Source organism: Chiroxiphia lanceolata, chromosome 3, assembly GCF_009829145.1.
Source record: "Chiroxiphia lanceolata isolate bChiLan1 chromosome 3, bChiLan1.pri, whole genome shotgun sequence".
Taxonomy (NCBI): Eukaryota; Metazoa; Chordata; class Aves; order Passeriformes; family Pipridae; genus Chiroxiphia; species Chiroxiphia lanceolata.
Genome location: NC_045639.1, coordinates 56,650,743 through 56,670,959, shown reverse-complemented (window position 1 = coordinate 56,670,959; position 20,217 = coordinate 56,650,743).

Below are 20,217 nucleotides of genomic sequence, written 5' to 3'. Positions count from 1 at the left end.
GTTCTACGTAATAATTCCAGATGAAAACTTCAAGTTTAGCATCTATCAAGAGTAACATATAACATAATACCCAAAAGTGTATATTTTTTCCAGGCATTCTTCTAGGCCTGATGACTCGTTCTTTTAATAACATGATGTATTCCTGAAAGTGGAAGAACTCTAGTATCAAAACTGTGTCTGGACATTGGTTGCAATAGTGAGTTTGCCTGGCCTGGCCATGACATCTGTCTCATTTCATGGTGCCTAGATAACTGCACCAGAAACCTATTACATTTTTTTTCAAGCAGAAGTTAAATACAGGGAAATTTGGGTTAAAGAAGAAAGTGCTGTATATCCACTGACAGGCAGAAGGCTCAGTATGTGATTCTTCAGATAAAATTGCATGAGATGAGCTGTTTTAAGAATTCATAGCCCACTGGAGAGGTCCTTCAAAAAGGTCCTCCTACCAATCCATTCACCTCAATTTTTTAAACCATCTCTACTGGAATGGGGAGGTCCCATCCCTTCAACTCCCAGACTTATGACTTGCTACTGATTTAGCTCTGACACTCACTACAGCCTCTTTTCAGTCAAGTAGATTTATTAACCCAGAAGAAAAAGTTTAACTTCTTGGATTTTTTTTTTTGTTGCCACATTACTGAACTGTTTTACATAGGAGTCTGACAAACGCCAGAGCTGGTGATGGCGTGCGAATGGGTGGATGAAGTGTATGGATGCTGGATGCATATCTGAAGGGAGGTAACCAAGGGGATGGAGTCAGGCTTTTCTTGGTGGTGCAGAGAAATAGGATGAGAGGAAAGAGGTAGAAACTGGAACACAAGGAGTTCCACCTCAACATGAGGATGAACTTCTTTATTGTGTGGGTGACCAAGCGCTGGAACAGATTGCCAAGAGGCTGTGGAGTCTCCCTCACTGGAAATTTTCAAGAACCACCAGTATGCAATCCTGAGTAGTGTGTTCTAGGATGCCCCTGCTTGATCAAGGAGGTTGGACCAGATGACCTCCAGTGGTACCTTCCAATCTTACCCATTCCATGATTGTGGTGTTCTGTGAAGTGGCAGGACCTTCCCCTTTCGGCCACAAGGGGCTGTTAGATTTACTTGGTAATCTTTTATAACTTAATCCTTTCTAGCAAGTGAAAGTATCAAGAGAAATTAATGACTGTTGAAATGTCACATGAACTCATTTAATTTGGATGTGTGATGCTCTTAGTGAAACTGATTTTGGAAAGAGGTGCTCTGTTTTGTTTCCAAGATCTGTTTGAATTTCTGATACAGTGCCTTTCTACAGAGAGTTACCAAAATCAGGGATTCAGCACTAACCTCACGTTTTACATAATTACCATTTATATTTTTGAAAGTGGCCTTTGAGGGGGAAAAAATAACTGTATGAAAACTCGTCTTGAGGGGAAAATATATAAATATTCTCCAAGTCAGCAAAAAATACCTGCAAACTTTCAATGAAGTGTTATTCTGCAGAGATATCTACCATTTTATAGGATGCAATTTCACAGTTCAGGCTTGGTTTGCCATGTGTGGAGAGCAAGCTGATTGCATCAGGTGGTGGAGCACTATCAAGTCATTGTTAACTCATTGCCACAGAGGACATAAATGGCCTTTCCCCACAGCAGTCACTAAGAGTGACACAATCAAGTGGTTTGGCCAGGCTGTTATTGGTGGTGGGAATGTTCTCCAAGCTGAAATGTGAAATGGGTGGAATGAAAAATACAGGTTTTTTTTTTTGTAATTAAGATCTTAGGGGTTTTGTATCAATTACACACTTCACAGTTTAAGAACAATGACTCTCCAGTTACAAGACAGCATTTACCACCTCACCACTCAAAATACTTCACTGTTTCCCTTCAAAGTGCTTTTTAAAGTCCTTTTTCACCCCCATCCTAAATAGCCATTGGGGGGCCACTGGTAAACTTTGCCTTTTTAGGTAGATACCACTTCCAGTAATTCTTGTATCTTGAATCTGTTCTTGGTGGGATCTTCATTTCATTCTGTATTTGCACAATGACTTGTATCTATTTTGGTCCATAAGTATGATGAGCCAGACTAACGCAAATAATAAATTCATGTAATAGTAAGCCAGATATACTGCCCTGAAAGTTTATCTTTGTATTATTCAAATACAGATATTAACATATAGACCTAGTGTAATGAATCATCACATTTTTACAAACTGCATAGAATAAGATATAGCAGCTGATTCTTAGGAGATGAATACAATGTGCTGAAACAAGTCATTCCACTAACCTTCTACCTGACAGGAATTAATGGAAGGCAGATACCAGAGAAGATTGTCAAAAGCAACAGGGAGACCAGCCTTCTTGTTTATCATGGAATCTGAATGCTACAATTTTTACAAGAATTTCTGAACATGCTTGGAGTAATGTTTTTTTGAGTTAATATCATTGGCTTGGTTATCCACTTCTGCTCTCCATTTTCCTCTTTGTAGCCCAGCAACATTTATAACATACATATATTTCACATAATATTGTAAATGTAACCAAAATCTGCAAGTTATTCTCAACCCGATGTTCAAAATCTCTAAACCTTGGTTGCATGAACTTCTGATGTTCAACTTGGCATGGGCTTGCAGCAAGAGGTGATCCCAGTTATTCTCTGTGTCCAGATAAAATAGTGATGCTCCACTAGCATTTGCTTGCCACCATGGAAACTGAGATAGGTAAATGTTATCCTTGCACTGGGTCATGGACCATGAGAGGCATGATTAAACAAAATGAAGACACTTGGCTAATACAGTAAATACTGGATAGAAGATCACAGGCAGGGAGTCAGACCATTTGTAAAAGTGTCAAGGGATGAATAAAGGCAGATGACAGAGCATATTCATGGAGGCCTGAGGGCAACACAAACTTTACACAATAGTAATAACAATAGGAATTATTACTAATATTCTTGTTAGCATATTGGCCAAGACAAACCACAGCATGACAAGAGCTTAGGTGGACAAACCTGTCCACTTGGGGGATTAGTTGTCTCTAATGTATCAGTTGCCTGACCAAATGTGCAGAGAGATTGCAGAATTCTTGCAAAGCACAGAATTCAAATTGTATTCTGGAAGTGCTCTAATTTGGAAATAATAGTAGGACACAGTGGGACATAGCCTACCATGGTTTTTGACAAGGAAGTAGCTACCCACTGCTCAGTACTTCTGTCAAAAAATTACTGATGGGAAAAAAGAAGCAGAGGATGTCTACATGTGACAACCGAAACTAATGTTGAAGGTATCAAGGTAGAACAGTCAGGGTGGGTTGGACCAAAGAACCACCTAAACTGCTATCTGAAAGTGACCAAAAATGGGTAACACTTTTGGATAAGTGATACTATCTTTTGGATAGTATCCACTTTTGGATACTATAGTCATAGTTAATGAACTTCCAGCAGACTGCAGTTCATGTGTTTCCCTAATCATAAGCATTATCTCTGTGCTTAATAGGTATTGATGTCTTGTCCTTTTATTATTGTATTAAATAATTTTGGGAAACCATGAAGTCTTTTGCCATCCATGACATTCTTTGTCAATAAGTGACACAATTTAACTGTGTTATTTTCAACATACCACCATAGATTTTAATTTGATATTCCCTAATTCTTGTCAGCATTTCTGTTGCAGTCATATCACCTTAAGTTGTATCTTTGCTGTGTGCTTTTAATGATCCTGTCACTTGATTAGTATGCCTCCACTGCGAAGGATTATCAGAGTAATGTTTTTCATGTGTTGTTAACAGAGGATACTCCAGAGCCTTTGGTCCAATGTGCAGGGATGCATATTAATTGCCATCAGACAGTATCGGCAGGACAACATTCCACTGATGAGCAGTAGAGGACAAGAGTAGATGTCCAAAGAGTCAATTTCAGATCCCACGTCAACACAAAAACCTTTGTAAAAGGCTTGTTTTTAATTTGTTAGCTAATTTTACCAGGAGATCATGATAGGTATGAGATCTGTCAAAAGAAATGTCAGGAAAAACCTGTTTTTCTGTGGTCTGGGAAACTGTTTACATTTCCACACTGCAGAAACATCAAGGAAGTAGGAAATGCATGCAATTAATTCCATAAGTGAGCACTGAAGCCAAACCCCATTCTAAACCAATTGTATATATTTTCCACTTCTGTGATGTGGGCATTCACCTAATTCAAGTTGTCCTAATGTTCAGAAAGGGTCTGACAGCACTTGTGTAGTTGAACATAATGGATAGATTTTCAGACAATTGTGTACGTTTAAAGATAAATATTAGTCCTGTGGAATATTAAGGTAGGTAGTTGAACTGGGATTTCTTGGAATTGTTTGTGTTTTATACTAGCAAGTGCTCTTGTATTGATTGTACAAAGTACAATCAGTTCCTATTCACCCTTTTATGCTATTGATTTTGTAGACTTCTGTCACATCCTCCCTTGGGCATCCTTTTCTTTCAAGCTGAAAAGCACTAGTCTGATCATCTGTTCCTTGCACAAAAACTATTCCACACATTCGATCTCCCATGTTTCTCTTCCTTGAAATTTTCCAGTTCTCATATTTTGAGATGGGGGTCCAACATGGCACATGGTATTCAAGATGTCTGCACCATGTGATTATATATAATAATTGAATAATGATGTCTTACACTTTGTTCTTTTCGTCCTTTTTAATAGACCCAACAAGTAGCTTACTCTTAACAAGTCCTCCTGGTCAGCAAATTGACACTTTTTCCCTGCCATTATTTGACTAGCCATTGTTTGACTAGCTATATCTGTGATCTTAGGTATCAATGATTTATGTAGAACCTCAAACAGAATTTATCAGAGTTTCATCTTTCTCATAAGTAACATGAAGGACTTGGATGGCATCATGCAAGTGTGTGAGGGCTTCTCAATCATATCCTGTTTTAAATGAGAATTGCTTTGTCAGAAGCATATTTCATAATTATATGAAATACGCAAGGCATCTTGTTAGTTATCCAATTCTCATATTGGTTTCCTGTAGAAATAAAACTACACTAATATATGATCATTAAGGCATGCTTCCTTTTTAAATGCATTGTATCTTTTAAGATAAGTTTTTTTGATGATTTTTTTTCATGATTTTGGGTTGAAAAAGCTTAACTCTAGGTGAGTTCCATGAGAAGAATGATTTAAAGTGAAGTTTGCTCTAAGGTTTAGAAATCATTTGGATCTGAAGCTCCTAGTGAGACCAAAAAGGGTAAAGTTGAAACTATGTGGACTAAAATCAAGAAAAAATGTACAGATAAACTCTCCATGAGCACATCCTCTTGAGTTTCAATGAAATCTAGTGACAATGAGCTCAGACAGTTTCCAAGTTCCCAGTGCTTTGCCTGCAGCATGAAATTACCAACTCTATTTTCATTCTTACCTTGACTTGGTTTTCATGGTTCATTGTGCAAGAATGAACAATGATTTCTTTTGTCAGTCATTCAAGTGAAAATTGTTTTGCTTATTATTCAATATAAATTGTTCCTCTGATAAAACATAAGATATCAGCATGTAAGGTTTTATTGCCCAATTTTACCTCTCACAATTCCAAAACATAGATTTGGTAGAAAATAAGAAACATGGTAGAAGGGGAAAATGTAGGTTTTGCTAAAGAGAACATATTAAATAGCTCCAAAATTTGCTATAGTTCATAGTATTAGCTCTGGAAACCCATTACTGTGGAAGAGGATTATGGAAAAATGCCATCTTCATATTGAATATGAAAGGATAAGGTTTTCCAAAGTGCTGTGGTGAAGTAGGGGGCTTCATCCTTTTGACTAAGAATTCTTTGAACTTGAAGCTCCTGATACAGGACTGGAAAAGGTACAGCTGAAGTCATGGAGACAATATAGCACATAACATCTGAGTGAAGAATGATCTCTGAATAACAACTAAGTCTAGCAATACAGCTCAAGGAATTTAGAAAGATAGTGGTCTTAAGTTTTCTCTTTAGACCTTCCACAACTTAGAGAGAATTATTCTTGATCACTTCTGTGAACTGAGAGATTGACCTGAGCCTGATAAATTTAAGGACCTTTAGTTATAGTGAGGTGGCCTTTTCCCTTTGAGTAGGCTCAGAGAGTATAATTATCATGAAGTAAATGTAGATCCCTTAGCACTGCTGTGAATCCCCTTATGTTATAGCTGAACCATCTTTGTGGTGTGACCAGAATGAGAGGTTAATACTTCTCTGACAAAGAAATCCAGGTGAGCCAAAGACACTGAACAAATTAGGTGGTTTGTGGTCCATTGAATGTATCATTAGAAGAGGTTTTTTAGTCTAATTTGTAAGAGACAGAAGGAGGAAACTCGTCCCATTTTCAAATATTTGTATATTTTACGTTAAACAATTACTTGATAGAAATCACAAACTATTATTGAAGAATAGTCCAAAATCCAGGACATTTTGATCAAAATCTCTTGTTGCTAAGCTGTAGAATAAAGCCTTTCTCTTCTGTATTTTCTCTCCAGCCAATGAGTTATGAAATTTTTTCTTGACAGTGAGACAGGTTCAGCAGAAAGCGTAGAAGTTATATTTTTATGCAGTTAATAGCTCAATGACAAAGCAATTTAAACTCTGGAGCTGCAGAGAAGGCCAAATACAGAGTTTGAGCAAGGAACCTATCATAAGTGAAGGGGTTCACACTTCGTTGTCTGTGCTGCCCATCACAGTCCCAGGAACCCACTGAAAAGGATTTCCAGGAGGGGTCATTATGGTTGTAGAAAACCGCTGTACTTTTGCATTCTCCTTGGAAATTAACTGTGGGACTATTTTTCAACTCCTAAGCACTGTCATACATGCTTTCTGTTGGTGGGTACAAGTACTCAGAATAGCACAAACTGGTGCACAGGGAAAAACCACACTGGAAGATGCCAGATGGGTGTTTGGTCTCAAAGTAAATACACTGAGTTTAAAGTTAAAGAAATCATCTACTCAGATGAAAATCACTGTCATTACAAAAGTCCTGTTGAAATTTTTAGAAAGACATGCCTAAGGTGTCAGGGAACAGCAAGAGCATGTTCCCTTCATGAGGGAGGATAAATCAGGTCAGCTGAGGGTGACCTCCACAGAGGCAGGGTGCTTATCAACCCAGGCACTATCCCACAAGGTCTGACTGAACAGGATCAAGTTGGTGATAGTGGCAAGCTTCATCAGGACAAGATTTATGGATGCCCATGGGTCCTGACATGAGGATACTATAATCTGAGAAACAGTTGTCATGAGTCTAAATCTTACTAGTTTTGCTTTTTGTTTATTCATTGTGGTATGGACTAAACCTCAAGCCATTGAACAAACATCTGAAAACTGATGACAATTTGTATTTGGATCCAAATACCCTTATCACTAAGGGTTGATTATTTGAAAACAGACTGGAATTTTGTGCTTTGTTGCACCTCTTCAAAGCAAATTCAACCCATGTGTCCTCAGGCAGGTTTGCATATGGATGTCACTTGAAAGATTCTTGGTTTCAGTGGCAGCTATTCATGGTATCAAGGGATGCCAAAAGCACTACCCAATTCTTGTTATTTAAGTTGCATACTTCATCACTGGGAATTTGTAAAACAAAACAATTCCCGTTATTTCTGCAACTCTTGAACTAAGATTGTTTGTACCCCATCTGCTGACTCCAAAGTAATAATTAACTGAGCACACTATTTCCTGAGTAATTGATAATTTTGGCAAAAACAAAAGGGTTGTTTGACATAACTAAAGATATCTTTTAGTAAAGATATATTATCAAGGCCTTGATTTCCTATAATCAGTAAAGTTCTATAGTGCATAGGTGCTTTGACCTGATTTCACTGGGTAGGAAACACCACTGTAAACACATCATATTACTGCATGGGTCTTGTTATATAAACTTTAGATATTAAACTAAAACAGATGTGTTGATTTCAGTTTGGCTCAAAACACACAAAAGTAACCAATGTTTGCCAAATGGAAAAGGATAAAAAGCAGTTGATAAAATGTTATTTTCATGCATCTGAGATAATTACAACCAGTAGGCAGTGAAACAAAATTAAAATCTATAAAGAATAAGCTGGCAGCAGCTGACAGTAGGTTCTATGGAGGGAGGTAAAATCCTTGTCAGTGAACCAAGCCAATAGATGAGTAGAACTATGTAAGGACAAATTGCAAGTTCTATATAGCCCATGATATAAGATTTAATACTAATTTATGATGACTTTCATGTCTAAAGAAGGTATTAATGGTTGTAACATTAGCCTTTTTTTTCAACTGTATCCACAGTATTTCACTTAATGACCTTGCACAGTGCTATGTCTCTCATAAGTAAATACTTCTCTTTCTAATTGGAATTTATTGCCTTTTAATTTGCAATCCTATGTTGTTATATGGTGGGACAAGTTTAATAAAAGGAGAGATTGATCAGTTTATTACTATACCAGTAGCAATTTTGTACACCTCCATCAAATCTCCTGTTACTCTTGTTCTGTCTAGGTTAATCTCTCATCCAGTATAAATCCTACTTTACCTTTATCTCTACCCTGAAATTCATCAATCTCTGCTTTATCTTTCTTGAGAGTGAGTCAACGACAACTGAGCTCAATATTACAAGTCAGAATTGATCATTTTTCTATGGTGCTATATATTTCATATATTGTTTCTATCCATTGTAAAATTTAGTATTTTACAGTAGTTCTTAAAATGTGGCATTTTTCTTTAAGGTCAGAAGTCTTAGCAGTTCCAGCATGCAAAAGTGCATGCAAATTCAATTTTTATTTGGCCTTTTCAAGAAAATTTTTATAGCAGCACTTTGTTTTCCTCAAGAATTGAAAACTAATGAGCTCTGTCAAATTGGACAGCACTGCGTCTAGGAAACTGTTAGAGGAAATGCTGATTAGTTAGTGAGCTAAAAATGTAGCCACAATTTGCTGTTGATTGTCCAGGGCAGGCAGTTATTGAGTTTATCTACAAGATAACTCTTAAACAGAATGTATTTAGCTAGTTAGATTCAATAACAGGAAATCACATTCATTCGATGGAGTGGGCAGAATTATATTTTGAGTCATGTTCTAGGGAGACTAATGGAGTGGGTGTTAATGCTCTTAGTTTAGAAGCAGCTATTTTTCTGAATTAGAGTTCTGAGTATACTTACTGTGGTATGGAAGGAAGTCAGCAAAGTGGAATGAAGTCAGTCAAGTATTTAGGTATTTAAATAGGACTCAAACCCACCTGAGATTCTAAAGGAAATCAATAGAAGATAGGTATGTAAAATTTTAACAGGGACCTACCTGCATCTTAAAATTAATAGATATGGACTTGCGGCTGTAGACAGATCTACCTTTCTTCTGTGTGTTGTTCCTTTGGAATACAGTACAAAACGAAGGTCTACATGTTAAGACTACTTCACCCTATGTCTTATACTGATCTCACATATAAAAGCATGCCCTGCATGTACTAAATAAGCATGATGCCATGTTCTGCTTTGCTCAGTGGGAATAGAATAATACAAGGATGCTTTTGTATTTACTTCTGTTCAGAAACTCATGACTGAAAACCAAAAACTACTATGTGTTCAGTGTTTATCCAAACAGGACAGTACTATATATAGATGGTTTTTATTAGTGTTCTGTCTTTGATGGCTGTTTTAGTTACATCTCTGAAGAGTCTGAAAATTTTTGGAGTTTTGTAGTGGATATTCTCCAATAAGAGACATTTACATGATCAACTGTAAATGAGTTAAGACAGGTCTTATACTGAGTCCAGTATGTAGTGTCACGGTTTCTTTCACACTTGATCTCCTTTTTGACAAAGACTACCTACTAAATCAATTATTTAACTTTGAGAAAAATGTTAGTTTATTGCTAGTGTTTGCAGCTATATCATATTTCTCAGTTTCCTCTAGCTTCTTTTCTAAATCAGTTTCAGTATTCCAAAAAAAAAAAATTACAGATAATTTTTGGTTTGAATCAGCTGTAGCCACAACTGTGTGCTAAGCAAGCTGCTAACATGGTGAGACAATTAATTAATTGATGGTCCTATAAAGCTTTCCTTTCTTTATAAAGTTTAGTTCTGTTTAATAAAAACAATCAGCTGCTTGTGAGCAGCTGATCATAAGAAAATGAATGATGCCTAAAAGCTATATTGGAACAGTCATCCCACAGTCTCATATCTTTTTTTTTTAATTAGATCTATAATTAATCCTCACTTATACCAAATGTGTGTGACTCAGACACACTGACAGAGGGCTGATGACAAAACATGTTATTGTTGATGCTGTAGAAGATGCATTGTAAGCATCTTTCATGGTTTGGAGAACACCCCCTTGCTCAGGCTGTTTACTTGGTAATCACAAAACCACGACAAGAACTGTCTCAATCCACTCTTTAAAGCAACCTTTTTTTTATTTTATTTTTTTAATTTTTTTTTTTAGGATTAATCCAGTCCTTGATGAAATTCTAGAAGTACCTCTTTCCCTGATTGCTGGATATTTTTTCTATATTTTAACAATTATTAAGAGTGAATTGCTCAGGTAAAGCAGCTGATCAGCAGGGCTTCATGTCTCTATTTGCACTATGAAACCCTGGAGGACAGAAAAGTGTTTTAATTGGTGAGTCAACCTCAGTAGGAATATGTTTTTAGGAAATGAGGCCTACACCATTCTCTTCACACCAGGCATACTCTCTCTGGTTGCCATGGTAATTTGCTGGAGCATGCTAGGTCCAATGTGGAAAACAACATGGCTTCCTCATTTGTTTAGCCTTAAGGAAAATTACAGATATTAACAAATCATTACAGGGCTAACAGACACTCCGAAGGCTTGACCTAAATAAACAGCATCCTGTCAGATTGCTAATAGCTGCCCAAGCTTTACTTCTGTAACTCCCTTGAAAGTTCTTAGTTAATGAAGGTTTTATTACCCTAAATATTTGGTTTTCTCCATTACAAGTAAAATCCTGTACTTTGAATGTTAGGGTGGACCTCCTACTCAGTGTGGTGCATTTAATTTGTCAACCGATTGGAAAGAAATTTAAATGTTAAAAAACAACTATACTTTTGTGAGTATAAACCCAAAATATCAGATTTTTCTTGCTACTGTTCCCTGGAAAGGATTTTCTGTATTTCACAAAAGGTTCTTCTCTGGTGTGGCGCATCTGACACTCAGTGCGCTCCTCACAGTGGTGGAGTGAGATCTCAAACTCCTTGGCCTCCACAGGGCTGGGAAGGGTGATGTGTCTCTGAGAGAGGAAACATTGCATTTGAAGTTGTTGCTTTGAGGATGGGGAAAGAGGAAAATTAAAAGCAGGCATGAGAAAAAGCGTACTAATGGATGAACCCATCTGTTAAAAATACAGGAGGAAGTGACAGCCAAAGTCTGTAACTGCAGATATGATGGTGGTAGGCTCATATGGGGGAACTGCAAGGTCAGTAGAAGAAACGATTATGTCTTTCAAGTTTTCTCAGTTAAATGGTCTGTAATTTCAAAGGAGCCGATTTGTCGGTGCCATCCACTTCCTCAGAGTCTGCTCCCTGGGGAATGAAAGATGAAGGTGAGGAATTTCACAAGTTGCTGAAAGAAATGTTTAAAAAAAAGACTTGTTTTGGTAAGCTTTGTGACATACCGTGTGTTTACCGGGGACTTCCAATGTCCTCTGGAATCTGAACAATAGAAGAAAGCAATTAACAAAGAAAACACATGGGACAAGTTTACTGCTTCCTTGATTGAATTGTGTCAGTGACAGATACACATTTGTAGGCACATGCTCCCCATCTAGCTCTGTGCACTTTAGTACATAACTGGAGAAACTACTCCTTTGGCTTCCTTCGCTAGCTTTAAAATGCAATTGTTGCTGGTTTTGGTCTGGTCCAGGTATCTGGCAGATTCCAGATGGAAATGACTGTATTGTAATCAATGCAGGGTAATATTCTTAACTGTAGAAAATACCAACACTGTGTGCTCCTTTTCACATCTAGAAAAGCTGTCCAAGGATTGCAAGATCGAATTAAATGAGATAACGTCCCCATAAAAAAAAACAAACCCATAACCACATTCCAATATCATCATATTTATGTTGAGAATCCAAATTGCTCAAATTCTTATTGATTATTTCAACAGTGATTCTTTTCATCTACGAATTTTTTTGTTCTAAAATTCACCCTTGTAAGTGAAATAACAGCATGTATTTCCCTTGTTTTTCAAGACTACTTAAAATTTCAGCAGTCAGAGCACGTGTACTTAGCAGAGTGAAGAGGAAACATGATGGATCAGGACACAGTACAACCACGTGAATGTTGTTTATTCATTATGTTCTGAATTTTTTATTATATTAATATATTATGATACTATACACCTTACACCAGGTATACTACCTGAATACATAATTGCACTTGCACTTTTCCTCTTATATTGTGTATTGATTAGGTAAATTAAAAAAACCCAACAAACCAGCAGTGGGCACTGTGACTGATTTCCTCTGTTAGTGTATCAAATTTACTTAGTTCAAATATCCTTCAACAAATAGGATAAAATGTTGTGTGGAAGCCCATGCGTTAGTTTTATCACTACTTTTATCCCAGAGGTCTTTAATTTATTAAAAAACCCCATTTGGTATGTGTGTCTTACTTATCAGGTGTAGCTACATTACCTTGTGATTCTCTCTGCTCTGACATTGCCGATGTAAAATTTCTGATATGCTTTATGAACCATCATTTTAATGTGTCATCCTTAACAACTGGTGAGATTTACAAACTGAGGAAAATAAGGAGATTTCTGGTTTGGGTGTGAGAGGACTTAATCCAATTTGATGTACTGAATTATCTAATCAAAGGTCTGGGTTTACAACTAAAATGAATTCAAATATTGGGTCTTCAGATAGAAAGCAACAAATATCCTGAGACAAATTCAAAAGTCTTTCATGAGAATTCTAGTATATTTTACCCCTTTTTCTTGGAAAGACCCAGCTCCTGACTCTACATGTTCCTATTTTGGAGCATTTGTCTTGTTTCACTGAGCATGTTAAGAGGAAATGTGAGCATGTATAAAGGAGAAATTACTCCCTGCACAGTTTCAATAGTGAAAGCTTGGTTCTGGTTCAGTTAGACATTACAAAAAGCTCTGGTTGCGCTGTTATTTTAATTTTAAATGATTTGTCTATCACAATGTCATTGAGTTCTCAAACTTTTAGTTCTGGAAAAGGGAAATATCAGTTAAACAATATCGTCGGCGCTTCAAGTGGCTAAGGGATGAAAATCACTTGTCGTTCTTGCAGGAAGGGAGGTTACATACTACAAAAAAAAAGAGAAGGAAAGAGCATTTGAAAAATTAATGGGAAAAGAATGAACCCAAAGATAAAGATACTAATAGAAGACAACAATTGAAAAAGGAATCTGATGATTTGAAAAATGTTTAGAAGATCATTCAACTATTGTTCACAAGGAAAGATGAAGTTGCTGGATGTGGTTTTGTGTGGTGTTACTCTGTAAATCTCTCCTCGGTAATTAATCGCCTCTTCCAGAGGAAGAATAACACATTTCCCCCCTCTAATTACTCCACATGTTCATTCCTGAGTGCATTCTGGACCCTAGAGCCTATGTAGAACTGGGTGCTGTGGAATGGGCTCTTGAAACTCTTGGATGATTGTAGCTAGGATGACTGTTCTCTTCAATTTGAGCCAACAGCTTTGCCTTTCCCTAGAGTCCCTATTGTCATTTCTAGATTTCTTTTTTTGTTTGTTTGTTTGTGTTTTTTTTTTTTTTTTCTGTAATGATTCTATGAAAATAAAATACCTTTTATATTGTGGAAATTATTTTTATATTCCTTGCAGTTTTGGTGGTGTGGTGGATTATGGGAATCAGAAGTTTGTTTAAGGTAAGTTAGCAAAAGGCAGCAAAAAAAATTATGAAAAAAAGGAAGACAGAGAAGGAAAAAAAAGAGAGAAGGAAAATAAAGGAGGGAGAGAACTTTTTCTGTCTGACCAACTGATGTTTTTCCTGCAATGAAGAAAGTAAGTGAAGGATGAAGTTATATCATCACACGAGCATCCTTGGGGTGCGAGAGTGGGAAGAAATTAATCTGGAATCACTTCTCAGAGGCAGCCTAAAGCCTTTAATTGTGATCTGGTTGGGGATCCTTGTCCTGACTTATGCTCAGGCAGGAACAAATGAGATTTTTCCACCCTGGGGAGCAGGCAGTAGCAGAGTTTTTGTCTTAACAATCTCCCATGTCAGAACCAGGCTCTGTTCAAATCAAGGTTAAAGGCAGCATGGCTTCTCTATTGGCCTTTGTTTTCCCATGTGTATTGGGAAGTTATTATCTTTTGCCATGTCCAGGAGTAGCTACTACCTCTACCTGTATTTAGGAAATTCAAATCTTCTTTATTATTTCAGGCAGAGTACTCAGTAATAACTAGTTCAAATTGTAGTTCTTGTTATTGCCTCCCCAGTCTTATAAGATACTCATACTTTTCTGAAACGAGTCTTGTCTTGAATTCTATTGGTGTAGTTTTCTGCCTCAGTATGATTTTTTTATTATTATTTAAAACTTGAACATAAAAGATGGGCAATTTCTAAACAAGTCAGAGAAAAAAGGTATGTTCTCTATTTTTTCCCTTTTTGCATTTCATTAGAAGGAGATTTGAAAGGTGTCATTTAACATAAAAATTCTTCACTAAGAGCCAATGAACCTTAGGCTGTTAGAGAAATAAATATTGCCTGTGCTATGTTGTAATTCTGAACTTTAGAATATGATCCAGTCATTGAGAAATGCACTTCAGTTAAATAACTCTAACCCCACAGGGCGGGACAAAGTTGAAAGTAGTTGTGGAATTCTGTTGACGGTAATCCCTTTCTCTTCAAGGAATAACTGCAGACTTCATTTTACATTTGTGTCTATTTTAACTTCTAAGTCATGTTACTGATCTTTTTCTCAAGTCTTTGCTCTCAGTCTCTTATGACATTCTCTTCCCCTTCCATAATTTACCTAATGGCATGGTTTACAACAAAAGCAGGCCACGTTTCTTCTTTTTCCTCTTTATGTCCTCTCTACAATTTATACTCATTTGGTTTTCTGCCCATTATAATAAATGTATCACTTGCACTCACTGCTGAATGCCAACTGCATCTGGACATCAGCTACTCTTCTGACTATGCCTGTTTGTTACAGATATTTTGGTATTTACTCTTTCTGTTCTCCTTTCTGCACCCAGTAACTGTGTTTTTAATTCTTTTGTTTTCTGTGTACACAAACATGATTATTCAAAATCCCTTGCTTCTCTCTCCAGAGACCAATCTCCATTATACGTTTTCATTTTCATCAAGTATTACCTTCTCCATCTCATTGCCTTGTTTCTAATTATGGTATATATTAGTTGTGTTTTGATAGAGAGTTGCCAAAACCACCGGAACAATATTTAAATTATTATGGTCAGACATCAGCTACTTTTTCCCTGAGAGTCAATTCCTCCCCTTGGTGAAAGTATCCCCATATTTCTGCTCAGCTTCATGTAAAAGGCTAACACTTGCCACATGGGTACTACAGATTGACTTCTATAAGGAATCATTTTTCACAAAGTGGATAGGGTCACTACAATAGTCCAAAGAAGTATTCTTCAATGCAGACACTTAAAGAACGTAAATCTGGTCAGGAGTTAAGATTGGGAATACTTTAATCATAAAGAAGAGTGCAGAGATTGCCTTAGTTCCTTATGTTTTTTGTTTACCCCCTCCCCCGATTACTGTTGGAGACCAATGAAAAATGTTTGCAGGTACTTGCAGAAAAAACCAACTGTGGTCTACTTCCAGACATTAAACTGAGTATAATCTAAATAACCTATAAATATTTCATGTTAAATCAGTCTGTTAAGCTTAGTGTGCATCCCATAACCTTTGCACAGAACCTTACAAAAAATGTGAAACTGGTTCAGTGCTTGTCAGTGCAATACTGGGTTGAGGCTGCAAGAAGGGAGCAAAAACCTGACTGCCTGGAGTCATGGAGGAAAACTCTCCCTGGGTGGCCAGGGAACTGTTGTACACTGCTGTCAAGCCAAGTCAGAGAGTGTGGAGACATCACTTGTAAATTGAAATTGTTCTTCTCAAAATCCTGTTTGATCACAGGAATCTCCTCAGCAAGAAATGGCCCAAAGAGAGTGACCAGTGTGAGTTGCTGATCTGGGAAAGTACCAAGTGTACATTGGTCTTCATCCCACTATCTCCAAAGTCAAATGCTTTTCCCATATGTATATTCTTCTACTTCAAAAAAAGCAAATAAAGAAGTTGCCAAAGCTTTGTCTATTGGCCTCAGCCACTTCCTTGGTTTCCTTTTCTGTCATGTACTCCCTTGGGTCACCTCTGTGCTCTGACTTGTGAGATTCTGATAGCTGAACTGTACTTCTAACGCTGACACACAAACACTGACAATTTGAGTCACGTATAAAGCTTATAGTGCATTCGAGTCATCCAGTTAATTGAAGATTGCTTTCTTTTAGTGGCTGGTAGTCTTTTCCCAAAAAATGATGCATAACTATATAATGCATTGCACTTTCTAGCTGCAGACTTTTCTTCTCTGGCTCCTTTTTGAGCAAATATTTGGAAACTCTGGTATCTTTATTAGAACTGCAATTTTAAACTGTGTGTTGGAGGCAGTGATATAGTACAAATTTATTCAGAACCACGTTCTGAGGAAGTTGTGCAAACTAGTGAAATTTTGCACAGTAGGGTCATGATCTGTGCTTTGGCCACATGGGCACTACAGTCTTTTAAAAAAGTTATCTGTGAGAACTTGCAGGATTTGCAAACTGAGACCTGAAACATAGCATTCTTGTGCAGTCTTAAAAGGAAAATAAGTTATGCACATTTTCAATATGGCAAAAATTTGGCAATAATATTAAAACAATTGTCTCTCTCAAAGCATTCATAAACAATTTTAAGTAAACAAAGTCAGCTAGCAGCAGACTAAAGTTGCTTTAAAGTAAAAAGTAAAAACCAATAAAATGTTGGTAGCTCCTGGTTATTGTTAAATAATTCATTCAACTATTGCTAACGAATAGTAGGTGCCAAAACCATACATACAATGCCTTAGGTTTGCATATTGTATCTATCTGGATTTGAATTTTCAAAATTTTTGGATTTGATTTGTTTTATTCATGCTTTCTATATATATTCATATTATATATGTATGTATATATTGCATATATATGCAGGTATGTATGTATGTATATTATTGGGAGGGAAAATATTTAAGTAGGAGACTTATGGGTTTGTTTATCTCATCAATGGAGGACCAAATAGAAGAGATTTTTCTTTTTGTTTTTCTACAATCTTATTTAGTTGGATTTAATTTTTATAAATCCCAAAGCTGATACAGACTGATGCCAAAGTCATTCAGGGTTTGAGCTGATGAGAAGCTTCTCTTTGGATTCATGTTCACCCTGAGAAATTTAGCAGAGGAATTTCCAGATGTGTCAGAACGCTTGAGAAGCAAAAGTCTTATTGAACTCAATGGCATGTAACAATACCCTACTAGATAAGTAGTGTCTTATATCTGACTGTTTCACAGACAATCACTGTGAAAAACTGGAAGACTGACTTAAAGTTATGCACTCCAGCAACTCTCCCTTCCACGAGGAATATGTCCCCAGAAGAGGGGCTTCCTGTCAGTGTCTGCCAAGGAGAATGCGTAGGATCCAAAGCTGGAATGAGAAGTGGCTGCTTTAGCTTTATATATGTCACTTGTTGTTCCTGAGAGCCACTTCTGAGAAAACAAAAGGCATGTTATGGATCAGAGAATAGTTTGGTTTGGGAATAGTGTCAGAAATGTGTATTAGCCAGTTACTGTTCAATATTCCTAAGAAGAGTAAGGATACTAGAGTAAGGCAATGGCTTCTTCTGTAAGTATGTGAAAGCTAGAGGAAGAAAGACTATTTAAGTAACTCCTGCAAATTTGTGAGAACCTGTTTAAGAGTCTTATTTATGCAAGAAGACTGATAGTTCTCTTAGTGCTAGGCATATTTTTATTCAGAGGAGAAATAACAGAAACTGCAGCAGTTAACTGACACAGCTGGCAGAGAGCCAGTGGGAAAGAGAAAGACAGAAGAGTAGAATTAGCTTGAACTGACCTTATTATGTGGGAAAACTTGACAGTCTCAAAATGGGAAGGAGAAGTCACCACAGGAAGGAGGAAGCAACTGGCTGGTGCAGCTTTGCCAAAGGTAGCTGTGAGATGGTCATGCCTTATGGCTTAGGTAGTGCATATTAGCCAGTTGTCTTACTCAGTTAGGAATTTTCCCTTCTCCCTTTATTAAAATACTGTTGTTGTCATTGATTAAAATTTTCAGGTGGGAATAACTAGCTCACTGAATACCAAAAGTGTAATTTAAATTCCTAAATGAGAGGCTAAGCTTTGGTTTCACCAGGAACCCCAGTTCATAAGGGGTCAGGCCCTTGCTGCCAGGTCAAGGGAGAGTGGTTACATGGCATGGCCAGCCTTAGCTTGCCTGGTGGCTCCTGGGCATGGAAAAGTCCTGAGGCAGGTGTACAGCGTGTGCTGAGGCTGTGCCACAAGGACTTGGCAAAGCTGGCAGTGGGGAAGCTCTGCGCACAGGCATGGTCCTACCCGCCTTTGAAAATGAAGCCCTGGAAAGATTTTTTGGATTCTGTTAATTGCTCTTGTGGACCAATTGTGATGCTGCATCATCAGAGACCTTCACACCTTCATGTTTTCTAAGTAGCAGATTTCTGGGGAACGTGAGCCATGCTGTGACCTGTTCCAGATTTCTGCTTTACAGCCTGGTAACCAGAAGCAGATAGAAATGAGAAATGTAAAGTTTTGCACTCATAAAACTGATTAAAAAGTTTTCTAGGGAACACTGAGTTCTCTCCAAAGAAAGTAATAAAGTATTTGTGACAAGGTGAATGGACAGGACCCAGTTTGTCAGGAGTTAAAACTGGCTCAGTCAGCTGGAGGTTTACCAGCCACTAGCTATTAGAATTGTCATTTCCCCTCAGGAAATACCTGCTGGTGTATCAAGGGTAATTGCTAGCAGTTAGCTGTATCCCCAGAGGGTAGGTGTATAAAATCATCAAGAAAAGACTGAACTGTTCCTGGTAGGAGGCAATAGAGACTCTGTGTGTGTGTGTGTGTGTGTGTGTGTGTGTGTGTGTGTGTGTGTGTGTGTGTGTGTCTTGGGTGTTTATCTCAATGAAGGATCTTAATGCAATGTGGGCTTTTGTTTCAGTTTTAACCCTGGTTGTGACTCATCCTTGGGTTTCTGCTTGAATTTTACAGACTTTTTTTCTTATCTGAGGCCACCACTTGCAAAGCTGGCTGGTTTGTCACAAGTATTCTCCAAAACAGAGTAGGTAATTGCAGCTTCCTGAATGGCTTGGTGTCACTATGTGGTATTATTTCTAGAATACTTGAAATAGCATTCCTAAATGCCCTCCACTTTGTTATGCTCTTGCCAATCTTTCCTCTCACACAGGGAGTAAAACCCCTTTGTTTTCCTGAGTCTTAGTTAAACTATCTCTGAAGTGGGTATAGCAAGTAATGTCTACTGATTACCCTTGAAGTTCATTCTGAAATTTACAGCATTATAAGGACGAAAAGCAAGCCAAAAATTCAGAAGCACTTGTATAGTCAGTTTAAAGATTTGCTCCCTCTCCTGCCTTGGCAGAGGTCTCCCTGGAATATTGTTAGTGTTTGCCTGTCAGTTAAAAAGTACTCTTTGTCTCCATACTTTCTGCAGTAATAAATTTCCCAGAAATGCAGAAAAAGCCAGACACTCAAAACAGGTCATCCTACCCGACCCTTATCTCTTTGTTTGGACACAGCCCCACATAACCAGGCTTTTAGTCATGCTTCCTGGGCATTTTCTCCTCCTTCCAAAAGACTCCTCCAGACAGCAAGTTGTTAGTTGGCTGTAAGCTCACATGGAGGCTCTCCTTTCCTCTTTGTTCCCTCTCACTCCCTCTTCCTGCCTGACATTTGTCGCAGGTGGGTTTGGGTAGGACCCACTCCCTCCCTGCCAATGGAGAGATCTTGTATTTACCAAACATTGAAGTGAGCTTCACTTGATTGAAGCTCAAGTTAGGTGTCTCTGGGATGGACCCAACACTTACATGCCCTCTGAAATGGCTAGTAAAACTTGTCATGACCAAGTTATGAACTAACCACAGACTAAGGTGGCTTTTGAACTAGAATAAATGTTAAATATGTAGTAGATTCATAGAGTTCATGAGCCATTTGCTAGTAAGTCA